Here is a 15,512-nt window from a genome sequence, read left to right as displayed (position 1 = left end):
GTAGACCTCAGGAATAGTATAGTTATCACCAAGAGAAGATTGAGTAAGAGTGGGGAAATGCATGATTCCTGGGATTAACTTTTTTATTTTTTAAAATATTTTATTTATTTATTCATGACAGGCATACACAGAGAGAGAGAGAGAGAGAGAGAGAGAGAGAGAGAGAGAGAGAGACAGCACAGGCAGAGGGAGAAGCAGGCTCCATGCAGGGAGCCCGATGTGGGACTCAATCCTGGGATCATGCCCTTGGCCGAAGGTGGTGCTAAACCGCTGAGCCTACCTGGGCTGCCCCCCAGGGTTAACTTTAGAGCTTTATTAATGAGAGCTCTCATGGACACATCTTAGAGATTCCCAGAATAAATGCAGTAGTCACCTGAGGGGAAATAAACTTCTAGGGGTGTCTCTAACAGTAGATAAAGGCGGAAAAATGCATTGTGTACTGGATAAGAACAGCCTTCTATGTCAAGCATACTTGCTTTAATATTTACCCTACCAGTTAATATCTGAACTGGGCAATTTCATTAAGCTCTCTGAGCCTCTACTACTTCTCCTATAAAATGAGGATTATAATAAACTGCTATATGATGCTGCCATGAGGACTAATTTAAGGACACCCCTGTTCTTTGCAATGTCCCTAACACATGGTGAGGTTGGTTACTACAACCATTACTACTAAAGTGATACCATTTTACCTTTCACAGTCAGAAGAATAAGACATATAGAAATGGAGAGACCAGTGGTAACATTTTTAAATTTATAATGTAAATCAGTTATTTTTTAAAAGAGTTTTTTAGATATGTCCCTCCTGTGAAGTGAAGGATCCTCATGTAATTAGTCTTTTTAATATTATCTATTTATGAAGCAAAAAAATAGAGAAGTTACAGGTTATTGAGAAATTGCTTTCAGTTTACTGGAAATACAAAATAAAATATGCCAAATAAGACTGCCTTAGCATTAATTTTGTAGTGACCTAATTAACAAGAATTTTCTATTTCTGTCCTTATTTTCATAGTTTCCTTGCTTAGTAAAAGCCAAGCAGTCCAGTTAATGAAGTTAGTTCATAGATAGGGTTGACGTCCTCAAAGATTTTTGCAGGGGAAAGGCTGATATTTCACACATGGGGTAAAGGAGCACATGGCAGCTATTTTTAGAGCTGAAAAAAGGGAACATCAACACATTTTAGTGAGTTTTTCCCCTGGGAAATTGTGCCAGGTACACATTTTACATTTTCACATATTAGGAAGCTAAGTATCTTAAAATATAGGAGCTAATTCAGCTCCAGTGCTATATATTAACAATCCTAAATCACTTTTATCATACAAATCCAAAAGTTAAGTGAAATGAAGCTTTCTATTTTTTTTTATATTATAAAAAGGAAAATAAAGCCAAGGAGAGAAATGTTTCCTGCCTTCAAAAGTATGGATTCTAATGAATAAAAATATAATTTATAGGGGAAAACATAAAATTTATCTATATGAAACTAAATCTTGTAGTCATTTTGGAAAATAATACTACCAATTTTGTATTGAAACTGATGCCTTGGGATCCCTGGGTGGCACAGCGGTTTGGTGCCTGCCTTTGGCCCAGGGCGCGATCCTGGAGACCCGGGATCGAATCCCACATCGGGCTCCCGGTGCATGGAGCCTGCTTATCCCTCTGCCTATGTCTCTGCCTCTCTCTCTTTCTCTCTCTGTGACTATCATAAATAATAAAAAAAAAAAAAAGAAAGAAAGAAACTGATGCCTTAAAAAACTTGAGAGTATATGGGGCACCTGGGTGACTCAATAGGTTAAGCATCTGACTCTTGATCTCAGCTCAGTTCTTGATCTCAGGGTCATGACTTCAAGCCCAGCTTTGGACTCCATGCTGGGAATGGACCCTGCTTAAATAAATTATAAATATAAATATAAATATAAATATAAATATAAATATAAATATAAATATAAAAATATAAATATAAATATAAATATAAATATAAAAAGGCAGTACAAAATTATCTGACAATGTTAACAACTTTTGCCTTGTCCATTGAGATAAAGGATCTTCAAATGGTGCAAATAGAACCAACATAGTAAGAGGGAACTGAATCCCAAGATATGGAGAAGAATAAAAGGGTACTTGGTCACAATAAACATTGCCATAATTTCAGAACAAGATATATCTCAGGAAACAAAAGGAATGTGCAGTGCTATCAAGGACCAAACAGATTACTAGTGAGAAATCATAGAAAAATAGAGAAGAATCTTAAGATTTGAGGAAAAAGACCACCTCTTTCTTCCAAAAGCCCAAGAAACTACTGACAGACTTCAGAAACAAAGAGATGGTTACAATGATCAATGGAATCCGGAAGGGTTTACTAAGGGAGAGAATTGACTAACTAACCAGCAGTTAAGGAATTGTCACAGATACCAAATGCCAGGATTTTAGCAATGCAGTTTAAAAGCTTTTCAAAAACCCGCATAAACCAAGGGTATATTTGCATGCTTAATGTAGGTAAATTCATAGGTGGTTGAATAATGTTAAATATGAATGAGAATCCACTTTGAGGTTTAAGGGATTTTGTATCTCATCTAGTTTTTTCCTGTAATGATGGTGAAAGACACCAATAAGGCACCTAAATCTCAACTGCATGATCATTTTATTAAATTATAGAATAAAAAAATGTTTTTATTCATAGAACAAATACTTCAGAAGACTTTTGCCAGACTGGTGAAAAATTTGGTCCAAAATAAGTAAAGTGAATTTTATTAAATGTAAATAGAAAATTTTACATACCAATTCAAAAGGCAAATATATAAAGCTTTTCTAACTTTATCTTACAATGACCCTGTGAGGTGGGTATTATATTTGCTGTGTCGCATACGATAAAACTGAGGTTTGCTGAATTAGTAACTTTCCCAAGTCATATTACAGCTTCTTCCATTGTCACATCTGCATTTATTCAGTCTGACTCCCTCTTACCAGGAACCTTGCAATTACTTTGGACCTACCCAGATAATCCAGGATGATCTCCTCGTCTCAAAATCTTTAATTTAATCCTATCTACAGAGTCTTTTATATATAAAGGAACATTCACAGTTTCCAGAGATTTGGATATGGACATGGGCATATTTGGGAGCTGTTATTCAGCCTAACCATACTGTGCATAGTGAGCAGGGTGAGGAGCAGTTGGATATGAGGTCAGGGAGGTGACTAAGAATTAAGTCGCATGGGCCTTGAAGACCAGCACAAGAATCTTGGGTTTTACCATAAATTAAACAGAGAGCTATGCAGAGCAGTGACACAGATGAATTTGTGTCTTTAGAGGACCACTCCAGTGGCTGTATTGAGAAGAGATGCAGGGAGACATGATAGATACAAGAACAGTGAGAAGGTGCTTGCAGTGGTCAAGAGGACAGAAGTGGCAGCTCATACCAAGCTGGTAACAGTGAAAGTGGTTAAAAGTAGTTGGATTCTAGTGATACTTTGAAAAGTAGATCCAACAAGATTTTCTAACGGATTCAATGTGCTCAGAGAAAGAGTAGCCCCCCAAGGATTATATCTTTTCAATCTGATCAATCTGGATAGTGGACCTGCCATCAACTCAAATGGAAACTTCTATAGAAGGAATAGTTTTGGAGGAGTGGTTAGAACAGAACCATACATTCTGCTTTTTAGTCAATATTATCATGACTATTAGACATCTAAGTAGAGATATTGAATGGAGAGTTGTATTTAGGAATCTGGAATTTAGGTAAAAATTCTAAGCTACAAATACAAATATGGGAATATAGGAATTGTCAGCTTATAGATGGTGTTTTCAGCCATAAGACTGGATGAGATCATCAAAGGGGTAAGTGCAAGATAAAAAAGAAATGATCAAGGACTGAATTCTGGAGCATATCCTTATAAGGAGGATAAGAAGAAGGATAAGAAGAAGGGAAGCTATAAACAGGCACTAAGAGAAAATGACAGTGCAAGCACAGTTTCCCGGAAGACCAGTGAAAGAGTAAATATTTTAAGCATGATGAATTATTAAATATAATGTGACATGCGAGTGGAACACTGAGTACTGGATTGACCAACTCATGTGATCTGGGATCTGAGTCATCTAACAACTCAGAGTGGTAATGGCCAAGATGATGAGTGGATATAGAAAAAACACTTAGAACAATCATTTCCAAACTTTGCTGCATTTTAGAACGAATCACCTGAAAATCTTAAAAATAGTGATACCTAGCTCCCTACCCCCCCACAAAAAAACACCACTCTGATTAGGATTTTGTAAAGCTCCCCAGCTGAATCTAATGTGCAGCAACATTTGGGACACCCTAGCTTAGAATAATGCCAACATCTAGAAAGAGATATATATATATATATATATATATATATATATATATATATATATATATAAATGTAGCTGAGGAAGCTTGTGGGAAGGGACAGGGTTAGGGGAGCAGGAGAGGGGAGTGAAATTATTTGCACTTGACAAATTATGGAGGCAGATTCATTGTAAATTGATTGCTCATTATTCCCAGGCTGCCTTGGCAAATAACACCAGGCTCTCCTCATTTGGAGTATCAAAACTTTTGGTCCTTATACCAAAATTAAGTAGGTACTTAGTTCTGCTCAGCAACTGTTGGACAAAGGCAAAGAAAATATATCTAAGGGTGAGACTAATACCTCCAAATGGTGGGCAAGCCGGAATGTACAGACCAAAAAAGGGCCAGTGAAGAGTCACCCTCAGCCCCAGTGACAATTTGTAGTGACACTTTCCAAGCAGCTCTGAAAACAGTTCATACCACCACTTCAGACTGCCTAAAGAATTAAGATCACAGATAGGTTTGATTTCTTCTGGAACTGATGTAACCCTATCCAGACTATTTTTTCTCCCTCTTAGAAATCTTGCAGCTGTGAGTTTTATGCCAAGTTGCACGTTTCAAATAAAGTTCAAGAAAGAAGGCCTAATTCAGATAACAAGAGACTCTCTAAGATTCTTTATACACCAGCTGTTAACTTTTGTGTTGAAATTCTGGTTGGATATTTGATACTTTCCTTTAATTCAGAAAAGCACTTAAAGCACTTAGGGAAGCACTGGATTGATTTTCAATTTGGGAATCCCGTGTCTGCAGAGCAACCCAGAAATAGTTCAATAAAATTTGTGAGTATGTTTTCTGCTCTAGCAAGCAGGTAAAATGGAGTTAGAAAGGCGCTCTGGAAAAACAAAAGTTTGCAATAAGAAGTTCACATAGAAGGAAATGTGGATATAATCAGGAGGAAAATCGGATGAGAGTGCCCTAAGCGGGAGATTCCAAGGTTTGTAGAGGGGGTCAAAGATTAAGAGCTGAGGTGGCAATTATACAAGAAAGACCTGGAAAAAGGAACAGAGAGATCTCTGATCAGGGAGAAGGGAAGGGATGGGTAAAAGAATAAAGAACATTGGGAACAGGAGAGAGAAGAAATGAAAGAAACAGGCAAAAAAGAGAGTCCTCAAACAAGAGAGAAGAGGCATCAGAGAGCCAATTCACATGGCAAATTTTCGGGCAGAGAAAAGGGAGTGTGCCTGGAACCAGAGGGGCTGTGGTTACGCTAGAAGTCAGTGGTCATACTAGAAGCCGGGAGAGAGCTGCTCATGTCCTAATTCAATGGAGGAAGGAAGATCAAACTCCCCATTTTCTGCCATTGCTGATGACTTTTCAAACTGTTATCCCTACAGTAAAAAAGCATCAGAGTAAAACAAAAACTGTCTGTAGATGACAGAAATTAAAATAGTTGTGGTTATTTTACTACTGATCATTTTCAAATGTGAAAATTCTAGTGAAAGTTCATAACAAGAATGGTGTAACCGACAAGCAAATCTGGCTTATATGTGGCATGAAAAACGAGATAGTAAAGTCCTTTCAAAACGCTTCAGTAAATCTCTAGAAGGACCACGAGTAAGCCTATGTGCAAAGATGTCAGTGGATGTTGTATCTGATTTATAAAATTAAAGGGACATATAGAAGAAATACTTTTGAGATATAATAATCCCGAGACATAACACAAAAACATACCAACAATGTGCAAATAGTATGCTAAGAATATCCCAAGATTATCAAGTAAAGAGATCTAAAGAGGCTAGACGTCTGTGTTTTATAAAACCTCATGCATGCATCTGATGCACATCCTCAATTGAGAGCCACTCTCCTAGAAGATATTAGATCCAAATAAAGAAGCTTGTGGTCAATGAGCATTTTAAATAATAACTGAAATTTATGACTAATAACACTTTAGCATTTAGTTTCATGCCTAATATCATCAGGCAAAATAGTGCCAAATAAAAACATGTCATGGACAGCAAGAGCATTGACAAATCCCTGGGAACTTCACATACAGGATGCAATTTCTGAAATATTTCTATTAATAATATTTACTTATAAAAATTTCACCTAGGGATAAACATCTCATTTGATTTGACAGCTCTTCTCATGCAACACATCAATAGAAATACAGATTTTTTTTAAAACCTAATTATTTCTAGTACTTTACAAGGTAAAGGAACAAATCTTTGTGATTTTTTTCAGGGACCCTGTGGGAAAACACAAATATGGTTTTAGGTGCAAAGGAGATCATGTAAATTTTACTTTATTTTTTTCCTATACTGAGAAGTTGGTTTGCAGAAGACAAAAATAAATATTATTGGAGGAGATTTAGACTTAACATAAGACCATGGGTGCCTATGAAATAATACTTGCTACCTATTTAACTGAAGTGACAAAAGAATTTTGAAATACACATCAAAGGTAACATAACTGTAAAAATGTTAGCTTTTTCAGAAGTTAAGCTTCTTTGTTCTCTTTTTTGTTGTTGTTTTAAAAAACAATACTGGGTGTAATGAAGTCAACATAAAGCACAGAAAGTTATTCTGATAAGACCATCTTTGTTGTGTAGGCCGATAACAGAAAGATTAACCCTTCATGTTATAATGAAAGCAATAAACAGTGAACCAAGGAAGCAATCCCATTAACCCTGAGAAAACTTTGCTAAGTTATTAAGACATTCCAAAGCTTTTCAGACTCAGTTATTATAAATCAAGGCAAATAAAATTTACATTCCAAGCTTTACATTCCATGGTGCTCTTTAGTATCCTGGAACATATTGGTAATTTAGGATAAATCGTGCAAGACCATAAGAACTAATGTCATAAGAAACAGCATACAAGGCTTTCACCATTACTACCTTCAAATAAACCAATAAATAAGCATTTTTTAAAGTTCTAGTTTCAATTTCCAATACAGTTAAAAACCAGTAGACATAATGCACGTAAACAAACTCTTTGGTGTCCTTGATAAGTTTCAAGGGTGTAAATGGGTCTGGAGAAGGAGAAGAAGAAAAGGAACAGAGAAGTACTGTTAGAAAAAAAACTATTATTTTCCTTGAAAATAGAAGTACATATGTAGTTATAGTTTCTCTGTCACTGTTGCTCCTAGTAGTCTCAAGCAACAATACCAATAATTTTTAACCTAAGTAACTAACTTCTGTTTCACAGAGAAAATTTGCATGTGGATAATGGAGAACAGTCTGTGACAAATCAGCATTTTAGCCCACAAGCAGAATTCATAAGAAGACACAACACAACTTTCTATAGACACATACTTGCTACAGCCTAATACACCTTCTGAAAGTAGCAAAACTTAAACAAAGATATAGCCTATCTGTGGCATATTAAAAGCAAAAGCTTTTAAACATAAAAGTAGGCTTAGTCATCAATGTTTCTGTGTTTCTAGAAATGATTTAGGTATCCAGGATTATTCATTGATTAGCTCTTTTTAATCAGTCCCAGGTTTCGAGTTCCCTAAAAATCTATTTATGTAGAAATGAGATAGAATTCACATACCATAAAACTCCCCATGTTAACATGTACAATTCAGCAGGTTTTGGTATATTCGCAAGATTGTGCGACCATCACCATTAACCAATTCCAGGACATTTTCATGACCCCAAAAGAAAACCGCATATCCATTAGCAGTAATCCCCCATTTCCCCCTTTCTCCCACTCTTGGCAACGGCTAATGTGCTGTATGTCTATATGTTCTACCAATTCTGTACATTTCATATAAATGGAATCCTACAACATGTGGTCTTTTTTTCTGCCTCCTTTCACTTAGCATAATGTTTTCAAGGTTTACTCATGATGCAATGTGTACCAGTATTTCCTTCCTGTTTATGGCCAAATAATATCCCATTGTATGAATATACCACGTTCTGTATACTTCCATCAGTTGGTAGATACATGGGTTGTTTCTACTTTGGGGCTCTTATGAATAACGCTGCTATGAACATTTGTGTACAAGTCTTGATATGAACATATAGTTGGATTTTCTTGAGGGGAACCTAGGAGTTAGAATTTCTAGATCATATAATAAATCTACATTTAATTGTTGAAGAACTACAACACTGTTTTCCCCAGCAGCTGCATTATTTTACATTCATACCAGCAATGTCTGAGGGTTCCTATTTTTCTACATTCTCACAAATGCCCATTATTGTCTGTCTTTGATTATAGCCATCTCAGTGTTTGTGAAGTGGTATTTCATTGTGGTTTTTAATTGCAATCCCCTGGTGACTAACGATGTTAAGCATCTTTTTCATGTACTTACTAGTCATTTGTATATATTCCTTAAGGAAATGTCTATTCACATCCTTTGCTTAGTTTTCAATTCATTATTTGTCTTTTTGTTGTTAAGTTCCCTAAAGATCATGATTCCTTTTGAAATAAAGTGTTTCAACTTAGTGTTTTAAATGTTAATGAATTTTAAATACACAGAATCACATTTTTATAACCAATCATTATACCTGTATAAGTTTAGAGAAGGCATGTTTGAATAGAATTTAAAAAGCATTTTATATTATATTTAACATTGGTAAATCAGAGTAAATATGCTGTTGTTTATTATATAAAATTATTCAACTAGTAATATTTGCCAAAGGTTTATCTTAATTATATAAACTTTGGTTCTTTTTTTTTTAAGATTTTATATATTTATTCATGCGAGACATAGAGAGAGGCAGAGACATAGGGAGAGAGAGAAGCAGGCTCCTCACAGGAAGCCCAATACAGGACTCGATCCCAGGACCCCGGGATCACGACCTGAGCCAAAGGCAGACACTCAAACGCTGAGCCACCCAGGCATCCCTGAACTTGGATTCTTAATATGTTTCTGAGTTAATTTCTGCAAGAACACTTTTTAAAAATATTGTAGCACATAGAAAGTGTTATTAGTTCAAATTCTGTATTTTAATGGAATTTTAGGGTTATTCAAAGTACACATTTCTCTATATAAGCTCATAGGAATAGAGTTCCTTTATTTTTCTATTTACTCTTTCTCTCTGTCCTAGCCCCAGGAGCATCTTCTCCTCCCTCTGACTTTATGAGTGTCCAGCGGTCTGACTGTGAAACATCGCTGCCTGCCTTACTTCTGTCATTCCTCACAGCTTTTCTTTCTTAGGACAGGTTCTATCACCTATTCTCCTGATCTTTGTTGTATCAGAAGTTTCCCCTCCACCTAGTCATTTTTGTAAAAGTTTTGTTTATGTTTGAGCCTTTTCTGTCTTATTTTCTTTCCATGCTTACTTGTTTTTGTCTTTTTTTTTCATCTCCCACTGCCCTAGGCAAATGGATAAAAGAGTAGTTCCTCAATTATTTGCTTTACTATTGTTTTAGACTTTATTCTGATCAAACTTTCTTAATCTAGATTTCATGCCCTGTCCATCTCAAATTTCTCTTAATTTTCACTAAAACACTTAATGTTACAAATGGTACAACACAAACATCCATTCTCTGTCATTCAAAGTAATAATATTTAAAGTATTTTTATTTACTATATTTCCCTACCTTCTTTCTTCATGAGATAGGCATCAGGAAGGAAGGAGAACCAGGAGTGAGAAAGGGAGGAAAGGAGAGAGAGAAAGGAAAGACAAAGAGAAAAAGATGGGAAGTCTTTTCTGTTGCTTGGAATCAGCAGACAAAACTACTTGTTCCCACCTTCCTGCATTAAAATACTTTGGCTTTGCCCCATAAATTCCGTAAAACATCTTTGTAACATAATTACAAGTGCTTAAAAATATAATAATAGGTTTGTCCATCAATAACACTTGTTCTTCAAATTGCTCTTTCATCTGAGGTGAGCAAGATTCTTTTTGTGAGAGATCTAGCCAAGGACAAGGGTGAAGTCTGGGGTTCTAGACAAGGGCTCCCCTGACAGCTAAACAGCCCCATAAATATTGGGCTGAAAGGCAAGCCAATGACTTTGTTGTTCATGGATGTTAACTGTGGACCCAACAGAACTCTAGGCACTGAAGACCATGAAGATACACACAATTGAGTGTCTGCCCTTGAGCAGTTTATAGTAAATGGTACTACTGAACTAAGTGCCAATATACACTAGCACATAAGGGTGTACATGGATGAATGTACCAGTGCTGAGAAGGTGAGTACTGTGGACAGAAATGTACTTGGAAGAACTTTATGTATGAGACTGACTTGAACTGTGTCTGGAAGGGATGGAAGGATTGGCTGGATTGAGAACATGAAGGCTAGAGACAGATGGCATTATTATCAAAGAAATGTATACCAACCTGCAGCAAGGAAAAGATAGATACAGAGTACTCAGGAAATATGAAGAAGATAAAAATGAAAATGTTCTCAAGGGCTTTGAGTGCCAAACTGAAGACCCTGAATGTCACTCTTTATCCTGTCTTGACTTAAAAGACAGAAAATTCTGAATAGGACTCCTCTGCCTATGCTATATCCTGTGGCTACTGCAATGGTCTTGTCCCCACCCTCACTCCGACCACCACCCTTTTCTTGCTATAGCTGGCTCCTTCTCATATTTGCTTTGAATGTCCACTTCCTCAGAACATCCTGTACATGCAATCTACTCTCCCTTAACTTTCTTTCGCAGCATCTGTGACTTGTTTGCATAAAATTAATTCAACCACCAAGTGTAACTCTATGTTTATTTATTTGCCAAGCCCCTCTGCCAGCACCAAGAGTCACAAAATCAGGAGCCACATCCTCTGTATTTGTTTAAAATGTTTCCTAATGGCCACCTTTCTCCAGCCTTCCTATCTCAATCCAGCCAAATCTTTCCTTCCCTTCCAGACCCGGCTCAAGTCAGTCTCATTCACAAAACTGTTTCATCCCATTTCTGTCCACAGTACATCAAGAAGAGAAGAAGTCCAACACTCCCATGAAGCATCAACTTTGTAAGCAGTCAAAAAATAGGGAAGAACCCTAGGAAAGAGAGGAGTAGTAGAGACATGTCCCTCAGTCACAGAAAGAAGTTTCAAACGGGGCGATAAATAGCCTTAGCAACCATACAAATGCAAAGAGACAACAAAGAGCTTCCCACTAAGAAATAACCTTGGAACTTTGAGAGTTTTATTTGGGGGGGAGGGGAGGGATGGAAAACATATTGTCAGGGTTCAAGAGTATGCTTTTGAGAAGCCAAAAAAAAAGAGGAAAGAAAAGAAAGAAAGAAAGAAAGAAAGAAAGAAAGAAAGAAAGAAAGAAAGAAAGAAAGAAAGAAAGAAAGAAAGAAGAAAGAAAGAAGAAAGAAAGAAAGAAAAGAGGTAGCTTGCATTTAAGGATGGGAGAAATATGGAGAGTTGACAAGAGAAAGATTAAAAACATAGGATCAAGAAGAGATGGCTGATGGTGCTGAAAAAGACAATTGGGTGGGAATCATTAGCGATGCATTGTTAAAGGAAGCTTCAGAACATTCCTCACAGAATTGCCAAGACTCCATGAGGCAGCAACCTAACATCACATTTGCTAATTCCTCACATGTTGGAACAATAGCAAAGGGCCATAAAAGAGGCCTGACAAGCAATAGGTCTATGTTAATAAGACACTGAAGAATGAGCACAAAACCAACTGCAGTGGGAGCTTTGCCTGTACCGCAAAGCCCAGCTATACCCATTTATCTTCTTCAGATATCTTTACCAAAATAAATCTACATGGCTCTCATTCATATACTTAAGAAAATCATTCCCTAGAACACCAGAGAATTTCAGATCTGGAAGGGACATTAAAAATTATATAATTCAATAATTCAATAACAACAAAAGAAAACAATCCAATTTGAAAATGGGTAGAAGATCTGTATAGACATTTCTCCAAAGAAGACATATAGATGGCCAACAGGCAGGAAAAGATGCTCATCTTTTGCAAATGCCTGAGGAAATGTAAATCAAAACCACAATGAGATATCACCTTATGCCTGTCAGAATGGCTATTATCAGAAAAAAAAAAAAGAAATAATAAGTGTTGGCAAGGATGTGGAGAAAAGGGGATGTTCATACTGTTGGTAGGAGTGTAAATTGGTACAGCCACTGTGGAAAACAGTATGGAGGTTCTTCAAAAAATTAAAAAAGAACTACTCTATGATCCAGTAATTATACTCCTGGGTATATACCTCCAAAATACAGAACACTAATTCAAAAGGATACATGCACTCCTATGTTTATTGCTGCATTATTTACAACAGCCAAATCATGGAAGCAGCCAAGTGCCCATCAACAGATGAATGGATAAAGAAGATGTGATATATATATATATATATATATACATCACACACACACACACACACACACACACACACACAGAAGGGGTTCATTCAATATTTACTCTGTGACTTCTATATCCAGACAAAGGAAAGGATGGAGGTGCTAAGGCAGTAGAAAGAAGGTCCCAGATATCCTAGTTTTGTTTATATATAGTATGTATATAGAAATATTATTCATCCATAAGAAGGAATGAAATCTTGCCATTTGCAACAACATGGATGGAACTAGAGAATACAATGCTAAGTGAAATAAGTCAAAGAGAGACAAATACCACATGATTTCACTCATGTGGAATTTAAGAAACAAAACAAACAAGCAAAGGAAAAAAAAAAGAGATAAACCCAAGAAACAGAGGGGACGTGAGTGGGGTGGGGATGGGGGAAGTAGGGGATGATTAAAGAGTGTACTTATCAAGATGAGCACTGACTAACTTGTATAGAATTGTTGAATCAGGGGCAGCCCGGGTGGCTCAGCTGTTTAGCGTCACCTTCAGCTCAGGGCCTGACCCTGGAGACCTGGGATCGAGTCCGACATCGGGCTCCCTGTGCAGAGCCTGCTTCTCCCTCTGCCTGTGTCTCTGCTTCTCTCTCTCTCTCCGTGCCTCTCATGAATAAATAAATAAAATCTTTAAAAAGAATTGTTGAATCACTATAATGTTTATCTGAAATGAACATAACACTATATATTAACTATACTGGAATTAAAATTTTAAAAAGAAAAGAAAATGAAAAGCTATATGTATCCCTATATTTGTTGTAGCATTATTTGCAATAGCCATGATACGAAAGCAATGAAAGTGTCCATTAATAGATGAACAAATAAAAATGTGGCTATATATCCAGTTGTAATAACTTGACCGTAAAAAAGAATGAAATCTTGCCATTTGTGACAACATAGATGAACCTAGAGAGTATTATACTCAGTGAAATAAGTCAGAGAAAGACAAATGTTGTATGATTTCACCTATACGTAGAATCTAAAAAATGAAACAAACAAAACCAGACTCAGTTACACAGAGGAAACTGACGGTTTCCAGAGGAGAGCAGGATTTGGTGGCGGAGGGAAGGGGGTGAAATAGGCAAAGGGGATCAAGAGGTACAAACTTCTAGTTACAGAATAAATAAGCCATGGAGATGTAATACACAATATAAGGAATATAGTCAATAATATATTAACTTTGGTGACAGATGGGAACTGGACTAATTGTGGTGATCATTTTACAGTGTATATAAATGTCGAATCACTATGTTATACATCTGCAACTAATATAATATTGTATGCCAACTATACTTCAATTAAAAAATTATCTAATCATGAACTACCATGGACCCAAACCAAGAATAACGTTTTCCTTTCCCAATTGTATTTTCCTTTTGTTTCTCTGCAGGGTAATATTTCTTTTTTAAATATTAACTCTTGCTAAAATGTGACAAAGGTATAACAATAACTAGAAATTCTCATCTTTCCATCTCTAAATCTCTAACTGGTTTAATAATTCACTCCCTCTCAGTGCCTTAAAAATGGGACTCTTATCTTTGAATCCATCTGTAAAGCCATTCTTTTCTCCTCCCACTTACTAAGTGGACTCTATTTATCACTCATTTTATGGGGGCTTATCCACCCCAGGAGAAGTTTGATCAGATAACCTGGTCCTTAGGAAACCAGAGGAAGATTGCTAGGAATGACTTCTATTGTTTGAGAACTTGTCTTTGATCTGAAATTTTGAGGAAGGCTATAGGATGTCTCCAGGGTCTCTTGCATTTTTAATGGTCCAGGGAATGATTACCCTGGTCTCAGAGTCTGGAGAGCCTTTGCTGAACGTGCTCACTGGATCCAATCCTTCAGAATGATTTGAGGATGTGCTTAATCCCCAGTCAGAGACTGAACATTCCTAGTTTAATGTTGTGATATAATATGACAGATTTATACATTGTTCTGACATAATGAAATGCAAAGAGATGAAGTGTTTTATTTACACAGTAACCTCTTATTTCAACAGTTCAGTCGTTGTTACACAGGCTTTCTTGGCCTGGCCAAACCGGCCTCAGGGAGCATCCCTGGGAGCCTTGCAGAGCAGCCTCAAAGACGGAGCACCAGGCCATAAAATCATGAAGGAGGAAGACAACATAAACAAACAAGAAACAAAACCAGGAGACCTGGGACCTTCCACTGCCTTAGCGCCTCCATCCTTTCCTCTGTCTGGATATAGAAGTCGCAGAGTAAATATTGAATGAACCCCTTCTCAGGTTCATCATTCATTCAATAAACATGGCTGATCATTGCTTCAGCAAACATTGTGTTCCCTTTAGGGCATATAAGGAAGTGTCATAAAGATGAAAGGGATACTGTTTTGTGCTCAAGAAAAAGGCAGCCTTGAGAGAGGGAACCAGACAAATACTTAAATTCAATGTACTATCCCCTCCAGTAGACAACATACTGGTATTAGACAGAAGGACACAGAGAAGAGATTAAACTAATCCTGGGGTAGTTAGGAAAGCTTGGAGAATCATTTTAACTGAAAATCATTTCGGCTCTGTTATAAACCAAACTCCTATGACTTTGGCTCAACTCCCCAGGTAGAGAACATGGGGAAAGATGTATTTTCTCTTCTAAGCAGTGTTCTGGTCATAATCTTGGAGGGTACATAATCTTTGGCTATGACTCTTCAGGAAATTTGAAAAATGTGTGAGTTTATAGAGAGATGCTGACTTCTACTCTCTTCCAGAGTAGGACCAGGCCTTGGCATAGGGCTAAATAGGAGTCATCCTAGATAACACCGTTCTTATTTACTAGAACGAAGTTTATCCCTGCCAGGTGGGTTTTCTGGTATATCTGGGACGGAGTAAGTGGATGAAAAAAAACCAAAAAAACCCCAAAAAAACACCTTCATCACCAACACGGAAAAACGAGAAGGAAATGGTTTG

General features: G+C 36.8%; 1 long non-coding RNA gene across 1 annotated transcript in view; it reads left to right on the top strand.

The window, feature by feature from the left end:
- The window catches only part of LOC112678397 (uncharacterized), a 69,118-nt gene extending 54,300 nt beyond the window's left edge, over positions 1-14,818 (top strand). Inside the window, exon 3 of the long non-coding RNA XR_003147538.3 lies at positions 14,588-14,818. This is a non-coding gene — a long non-coding RNA (uncharacterized LOC112678397). The remainder of the gene's footprint in view (positions 1-14,587) is intronic.
- Positions 14,819-15,512: the final 694 nt, after the last annotated feature.

The sequence above is a fragment of the Canis lupus genome, chromosome 29 (assembly GCF_003254725.2).
Source record: "Canis lupus dingo isolate Sandy chromosome 29, ASM325472v2, whole genome shotgun sequence".
In the NCBI taxonomy this organism is placed as follows: domain Eukaryota; kingdom Metazoa; phylum Chordata; class Mammalia; order Carnivora; family Canidae; genus Canis; species Canis lupus.
The sequence above is the reverse complement of the archived record's forward strand: the minus strand, read 5'-3'. Positions and strand labels throughout refer to the sequence as shown.